The 7,459-nt window shown below is 45.5% G+C and overlaps 1 long non-coding RNA gene across 2 annotated transcripts; it reads right to left on the bottom strand.

Annotated features, from left to right (window-relative positions):
- LOC114890623 lies at positions 1–7,452 on the bottom strand. Of its 2 annotated transcripts, XR_003792326.1 has the most exons (4): positions 6,412–7,452; positions 3,662–3,812; positions 1,903–2,123; positions 1–257 (listed from the first exon to the last, which is right to left on the bottom strand). It is a non-coding gene; the product is annotated as an uncharacterized LOC114890623 (long non-coding RNA). The 2 variants fall into 2 exon arrangements; XR_003792325.1 differs by having other exon boundaries at positions 1–2,123.
- Between the last annotated feature and the right edge of the window lie 7 nt (positions 7,453–7,459).

Raw genomic sequence — 7,459 nt, 5'->3', positions numbered from 1 at the left:
ACTCCACCATTTTTATTTTCCTGGTGTCTTCATTAGAAAATTCAAAACTACATATGTGCCTGGCATTATGTATTTTTTGGTGAGCAGTGATCCAGAGGATGGAAATGTATGCCTCCTTCGACTCCTTCAACTTAACCGCACTCTGGGGCAATGTCCCAGCCAGGCAGAAACTGCAGTGTGTCTTGGAGAAGGTCTTTTGCATTGAGATAGTAGGATGCTCTTTTAGCTTCAAGAACTTGGATGTTGTTGAGTTTAACCTGGTATAAGTTCAAATTAGAGTGTTTTAATTTTAGGATGTTAAAGGTAATCCCCATGGTAAACACAAAGAAAATAGCTATAGAATAATCCCAAAAGGAAGTGAGAAAGGAATTTAAATATTGTATTGTAAGAAATCAGCTAAACACACACAATGAAAGAGAGGAATGCAGGAAATGAGGGGCAAAAAAGCTTTGGGCAGATGGAAAAGAAACAGCACAATAGCAGAAATAAGTCTTTTTTTTGTCAGCAATTACTTTAAATGTAAATGCATTAAACTCTCCAATCAAAATACAGAGATTGGCGGAATAGGTAAAAACATATGATCCAACTATATGCTGTCTACAAGAGACTTACTTGAGATCAAAAGACTCAAGCAGGTTGAAAGTTAAAGGATAGAAAAGGGAATTCCAAACTCAGTGAGAAAACTCAAATAGTAACCAAGAGAGCAGGAGTGTCTATACCAATATCAGACAAAATAGACTTTGAATTTAAAATGGATCAAAGAGTTAAATATAAGAGCTAAACTATACAAATTTCTGAAGAAAAAAAGGGATAAATCTTCATAGTCTTGGATTTGGCAATGAACTCTTAAATATGATAGCAAAGGCACAGACAACAAAAGGAAAAAGAAATTGGACTTTATCAAAATTAAAATCCTTTGTGTTTCAAAGAACACCATCAAGAAAGACATAATACAACCTTCAGAATGAAGGAAAATGTTTGCAAGTCATATATCTGATAAAGCCTAGTATTCAGAATATGTAAAGAACACTGGCAACTCAACAATAAAATGTCAAATAACCAAATTTTAAAAATGAGAAAAAGAATCTGCACAGATACTGCTCCAAAGAAGACACAAATTGCCAATAAGCACATGAAAACATGTGCAAAATTATAAGTCAAAATTATGCAAACTGAAACCACAGTGAGACACCACTTCATACCCACTATTGTGCCATATAATTTTTTTAAAAACAAGCGTTGGCAATGATGTGGGGAAATTGGCACTTTCAATCATTGCTGGTGCAAATACGAAAAAGAAAATAGTTTGGCCGTTCCTCAAAAAGTTCAACACAGAGATACAATATGGCCCAGGAACTCCACTCCCAGGTATATGTCCAGGAGAAATAAAAAACATACGTTCACACAAAAACTTGTACATGAGTGTTATATTGTCGTATCATTATTCATAATAGCCAAAGAGTGGAAACAACCCAACTATTCGCCAACTGAGGAATGGAAAAATAAAATGTGTTATATCCATACAATGAATATTATTCAGCCATTAAAAGGGTGAAGGACAGATACATGCTACAACCTGGATGCACCTTGAATACATTTTGCTTACTGCAAAAGTCAGACACAGAAGTCCGCACATTGTGTGGTTCTATTCATATGAAAGGTCCAGCATAGGAAAATCAATAGAGACAGAAAGACCCAGGGCTGGGGTGAAAGGGGTGGACAGAATGAGAATGACTGATACTAGGTATGAGGTTTCTCTTGGGGATGATGAAAATGTACTGGAATTAGAGATGTTGATTGCAAAACCTGAGTACACTAAAAGCAGCTGAATCACACAGTTAAAAAAAATGTGAATTATATCTCAATCAAAAGATAATATGACAACATTTTTATAGTCATTACTCTTGATCAGTTTCAGGATGGAATTCTCACAGTGACTTCAATGGAGTGGCTTGTATGGGATGATATTTGAGGCTCAACCCTTTGGGACTAGATGTTCATTTTGAGCTGTTGAATGACGGTGAGGGCCAGCCAGTATATTTTCTTCACGGAGGATCAATCCCCATATGGTATCCTTGGTTTGAATCCTTGTCTTTTTCTCTTCATATTCCTGAAACAAGCTCCTAGGAAATACATTCACAATAGTGAGAGGTGTTGACATCTTCCTGGCAAAAGTCTTATTCACAGGTGAAACTTCAGATCTCCTTATTACTAGCTGCCCGGGGAGTCCCCTGAATCAAAGTAGGGCTTATGAACATGGACCTTGCATTTTAGCGTGCACTTAAAATACCCAACAGGCTGATCCCATGGGGAAAATAACTTTATTTACATGAGACAAGTACAAAGTCAGCACAACACAATGAGGGAGAGTATGGGTGCTGGTGCCTGATGGCCTGAAATCAAATCCTATTCGAACGCCATGTGTACCTGGGAAGGTTAGTTACTTAGCTCTTCTGTTTCTCAGTTCCCTGGCCAGGGATATGGAAATATTAGTAGGACCTGCTTATTCGTATTATGTTCTGAGGCTAAAAATTAGTAAATACAAAGCCTGAAGAAAAATGATGGGTACTTCATAAGTGCTACCTACATAAATGTTCAAGTATTAAATGCCTGGAAGAATAAGTAGGTTGTCTCCAGAAAGGGCACCTAGGAGGCTACAAATAGGAGGATAGAGCCTACTTTTTCACATTGATGACACGAGTAAGAAGTTTTAGAGCTCATGGAAAGAATATTATTTCTTGTGATGCACTGTGGGGTGGGCAGAGTAGGGGCTGTGACCCATATTTTATGGTTCAGGGCACTGAAATTTAGACAGATTGAGTAACTTGTCTAGCGTCACAACACTGATGAGTGATGGGTCTGAGGCAGGGGAGGGACAGAGATTCCGGAACACATGGACATGAGATCATACCCTGGATACACAAACCAAGAGCTCTCCTCACTCCCTTTCCCACATCCTCCTGCCCCAAGAATGCTGCAGGGAGACAGCTGGTACTCGGAGGAGGTGCCTGGCCCAAGAGAATGGCTCAAACCTGGACCCACCTCCTGGCTCTACGTTTCAATCCCTGACCCCAAATACAGTGTCTTTCCCCCAAATGCAGACCCCCTGATGGACCAGGGTATCCAAATATGTGTGCATCTCCCCTCCCTTCCCCCTCAGCACTTGATTCTAGCAGCTGATTTGCAGTGAGACTTCCTGGTGGTCAGGTGACCACCCTGAATGACCAGTAGTCTACTTGACTCCCTAACTGACCCAAAACCCAGGACATTCCAAACCAACTGCCCACATGACAGTTGCACAGAGAATTAGCATCATCTTCAACTGATCAAACCCGGATGATGAGCAGTTAATATTCATTAGCTGGGAACAGGGTCTACTGGGCTGGTGTTTTGGTGGCTTAACACATGAAGGTTACAGGCCTCCAGGGTCTCACTGACTAGAAACTGACCAATCGTCTGAGCAGCTTGGACTAAGGCCTGGCTAAGAGCGGGCAGTGGCTGCACGGGCTCTGAGTGGGCACCTTCCCTGCCCAATCCTCCCTCAGCCAGATCCAGGCTCTGCTGTACAAACTACAGCCATTGCTCCTGAATCTACTTGCTGGTATTAGTTCCACAGTACCTTCAATGGAGTGGTCAGTGGGGGTGCTATTTGGGTCCCTACCCTGTTGTTTGGCCAGATGCTGATTCTGATGTGCCTGAACCACCGCTGCGGATGGCCAGCAGATTATCTTGATCACAGATGATATTCTTGTGCATCCTGTGTTTGATTCCTTTATAATCTTCCTTTTCTTCTTGGTACCCGAGTCATGATCCTGGAAAACACAACAAAAACTGAGAGAACTATTGATATGTTGCTGGGAGAAGACCATGCAGAGGTGTCAATTCATTCCCAGGTCACACGTCTGTTCTCTTTGTTCACCAGCCTCCTAGGGGAGTCTAGGGGAGTCAAGTGAATCGAAGCTGGGCTGGGAAGAGGGTGTTGCAATGTGGTGTGCACTTAAAATAGCCAGCAGGCTGACTGCACGGGACATGACTTCATTTAGTGAGATAATATAGAAAGGGAGCACAGCACAGTGACCGACAGAGTGGGAGCTGGTGCCTGATGGTCTGGATTCAAATCATACCAGAAGCCACATGAACCTGGGAAAGTTATGCAGACCCTCTGTCCTCAGTTCCTTGTTCTGTGATAGTGGAAATGTTAATAGGGTCCACTTATTAGTATTACATGAGGAAGCTTAATACAGCAAATCAGGTAGACCCTGATGAAAAATGATGGTTACTTCATAAGTGCTACCTAAGTGTTCAAATATTAAATGTCTGGAAGAATAAGCAAGAAATGTGGTAGTGCTGCCTCCAGAGAGGGGACCTGGATGCCACAGGGCAGGGGAGTGGGGAAGGTTATGGGTGTGATGCTTTAGAGCTTCTGAAGAATATCTGTCATCATCTCCTGTGATCCCCACATCAGCCCCGTGGGGAACTCATGGCAGGTGCTGTGAACCATATTTTATGGTACATGGCACTAAAATGTTGAGATTTTAAGTGACTTTCCCGGAGTCGCAAAGCTGATGACAGATGGATGTGGGACAGGAATGTAGTTGGTTCCCTGGGACAGAAATCCCTGAACCCCTGAATCCTCTAGATGGTGCTCTGGACTCCTGAGCCCAGGGCTCCCCTCCCTCCATCCCCCCAAGCCTCCTGCCTGCCCCATGGTTGCTCCAAGGACAGGAGGGGTCTGAGCCAACAGGAGGGCCCAAGCCTGACCCACTGCCTCCCTTACATGTTGATCCCTGACCCCACAGCTCTTAAATATCCCTGAAAGAAGGTCCCTTGAAGGATCAGGGGGTCCCATCTACGTCCCTCCTCCCTCAGCGTCTTCACACACTGGGTGAGCCTCCTGGTGGTCTGACCAGTGGTCGGCTTGTCTCCACGTGGCTCAGAGCCCTGGTCTCTCCAAGCCAGTTGCCCACATGGCACGTCTCTCAAATTAGCTTGGTCTTCAACAACCAGCCCTGGATGCACAGTTAGTGCTGATTAATCAGGACAGTGGCCTGCTGGGCTGTGCTTGGTGGTTTAGTGGGTGAAGCTGGCGTGCCCCACTGTCGCCTGACTATTGATGTGAGCAACTGTCTGAGTAGCCTGGGCTACGGCCTGGCTGGGGAGGGGCCGTGGCCGCACTGGCTCTGAGGGCGCACCTTCCCTGCTCATCCTTCCTCATCAAAATCCAGCCCCTACAAACTCCTCATCCATCCCTAGACCCTGCAGTGGCACAGGAGAGAGGCCCATGCCCTTCTAGAGGGACCCCTCCATAGCCACAGCCTAGAGACCCCATCCCAGGACTGTCTCTGAGGATGACCCAGGCCCTCCTAATCTCTGTCACCAAATGTTCATTCCACTAACCCGATGGCATTGTCCCTTCTCTCCACGTTCCCAGGCAGCGCCCAAACACCCAGTGATCCTGTCCACATCAACCACTGGAAATACTGCCACGAAATCCCAGTTTCCTTCCTTTCTGAAAACCTCTAGGTTTAGACTGCTAATATTTGCTTTTGGATTTTGACATCGACATTCAGAAGTGTTTAGCCTGTAATTTCTCCTGTCCTGTAATATCTACTGCTGGTATGACATCAGTATTCTCCTGGTCCGATGAAAGCAGTGTGGGTGTGTTCCCTCTGTATCTGTTCTCTGGAAGAGTGTGTAGGAGACGGGCATCGTTTCTGTCTTAAATGTTTGGTAGAAATCAGAGGAAGCCACCTGGCCCTGAAGTTTGTTTTGTGGGGAAATTTTTTTGGCATCTCTTTCTAATTGAAGTTTACTTGGTGTATTGTACAGGGCACAGATCTTAAGCATAGAGCTTTATGGTTTCTTGTAAATATAAACACATCTGTTACCAACACCCAGTTCAATATACAGGACGTCCCCAGCACCCTGGCCGCCCCCTGTCGAAGAATAAGTGCTAACTTATTCGGTTATAAGAATGAAGTCAGTTACTCCATGTATATTCCAAGTGCAGTGATTTACACACAAATAACTCAAAATGAGTGTGGCAGCACAATGAGAAAGTAGTGGAGGGTGCTGGAGGGCTGGGAGAATCCAGTCCCTGGGGGATTTCCGCGGTGGAGGTGGGGCCAGAGTAAGGAAGCTGAGAGGAGCTTCTCTGAAGCATCTGGGCTTTTACAGAGGGAAGAACTACTGCTCCCCAGAGTGCAGCGCCCGTTGTAATTCACTGAGCCCTCCCTTTGCGGAGGGTGCTTTTCTATACTTGTGTGTTATTTTACATAGAAATGTTTAAAAACAAAAAGAGGAGATCAATTTTGTTTGATGTAACAGCCTTTCACTGTTAAAAGTAAGACATATATCTAAAATTATGCTAAATCTGTACAGCTCCGACAGGAAGTAACCGGCACTCACTACCTGACTCAGGAGCGGAGGCGGAGCAGAGAGGCGGCCCTCCTTCCTTGGCCTCGTGTCTCATTTAAGCTGCCAGACGCTGCACAAGCTCCATCCCCTCTGAGTCTCAGGCTGAGGCCTCCAGGTCACAGTCTTCACAGGTGTCAGACCAGAACCTGCCACACAAAGGCAGGGACTGGAGTCAGTGGGGAGGTGGGCTCCCTGGGGTCGGTGTGTGGGACCCAGGGGGCTACTCAGACCCTGCAAGTGACTTTGGGCCCTGACATCCCCAGGGCTCACATCCCCAGGGCACTGGGGCCTGTTTGCTGCTCTTTGCCAAGTGTGTTCTGGTAGCAGAGAGACCTGTCCTACAGGGGCGATTTAACCTGGGCATTTGGCCGGGCGGCGTTCGAGCGACTGGTCCCCTGAACAGTGAAAGTGATGCAGAGGAAAGGGGAGGCACTGGGGCTCCAGGGTGAAAAGTGTGGGTCCTTCCCATCTGGGCGCTGTGACGAGTGGGAGGTCTGATGACACAGGTGGGAGTAGTGACCCTGTCCCTCCAGCCCACACGCAACACGGCCCATCATGAGACCAGCACAGTGGAAGTGGGCAGAGAACCGCAATGTTCCCTTTTCCCCTAATAATCGTTTTTCTTTCTTTAACACCCCAGCCAAACTTGCCTGTGCTTTTTAATTTAAAAATATCCTGATGCTGTGGTCACAGAATCATAAATTCTATAGCTTTGCTGTATCCCAACATGAAAAGTTTGTAGAAGACACTGCTTTTCAGCGTGTAATAAAACCAGATGTATTTGTTATCTAATTTTAAGGTCATAATTAATTTGGAATCCTGGCCCTTTAACTCATCCTAAATTAGCATTGCTTTGAATTGCCTTCATTTTGTGTGTGTGTTGTATTCAATTTTTACACATCTATGAAAAATCTATAGAACCTCAGGTTGAGAAATGGTGCCATGAGGTGACCCAGGCCCTTCAGTGGGGCTCCACAGAGGCTGACGGGTCCCCAGGGGTTGGGCAAATCCCAGCCAGGTGTGGATCCTGCAGTGTCCCCTA

Source organism: Monodon monoceros, unplaced genomic scaffold, assembly GCF_005190385.1.
Source record: "Monodon monoceros isolate NGI ecotype Baffin Bay Population unplaced genomic scaffold, NGI_Narwhal_1 Contig6081_ctg1, whole genome shotgun sequence".
In the NCBI taxonomy this organism is placed as follows: Eukaryota; Metazoa; Chordata; class Mammalia; order Artiodactyla; family Monodontidae; genus Monodon; species Monodon monoceros.
Note: the sequence above shows the minus strand (reverse complement) of the source record. Positions and strands in the feature narration are given on the sequence as shown.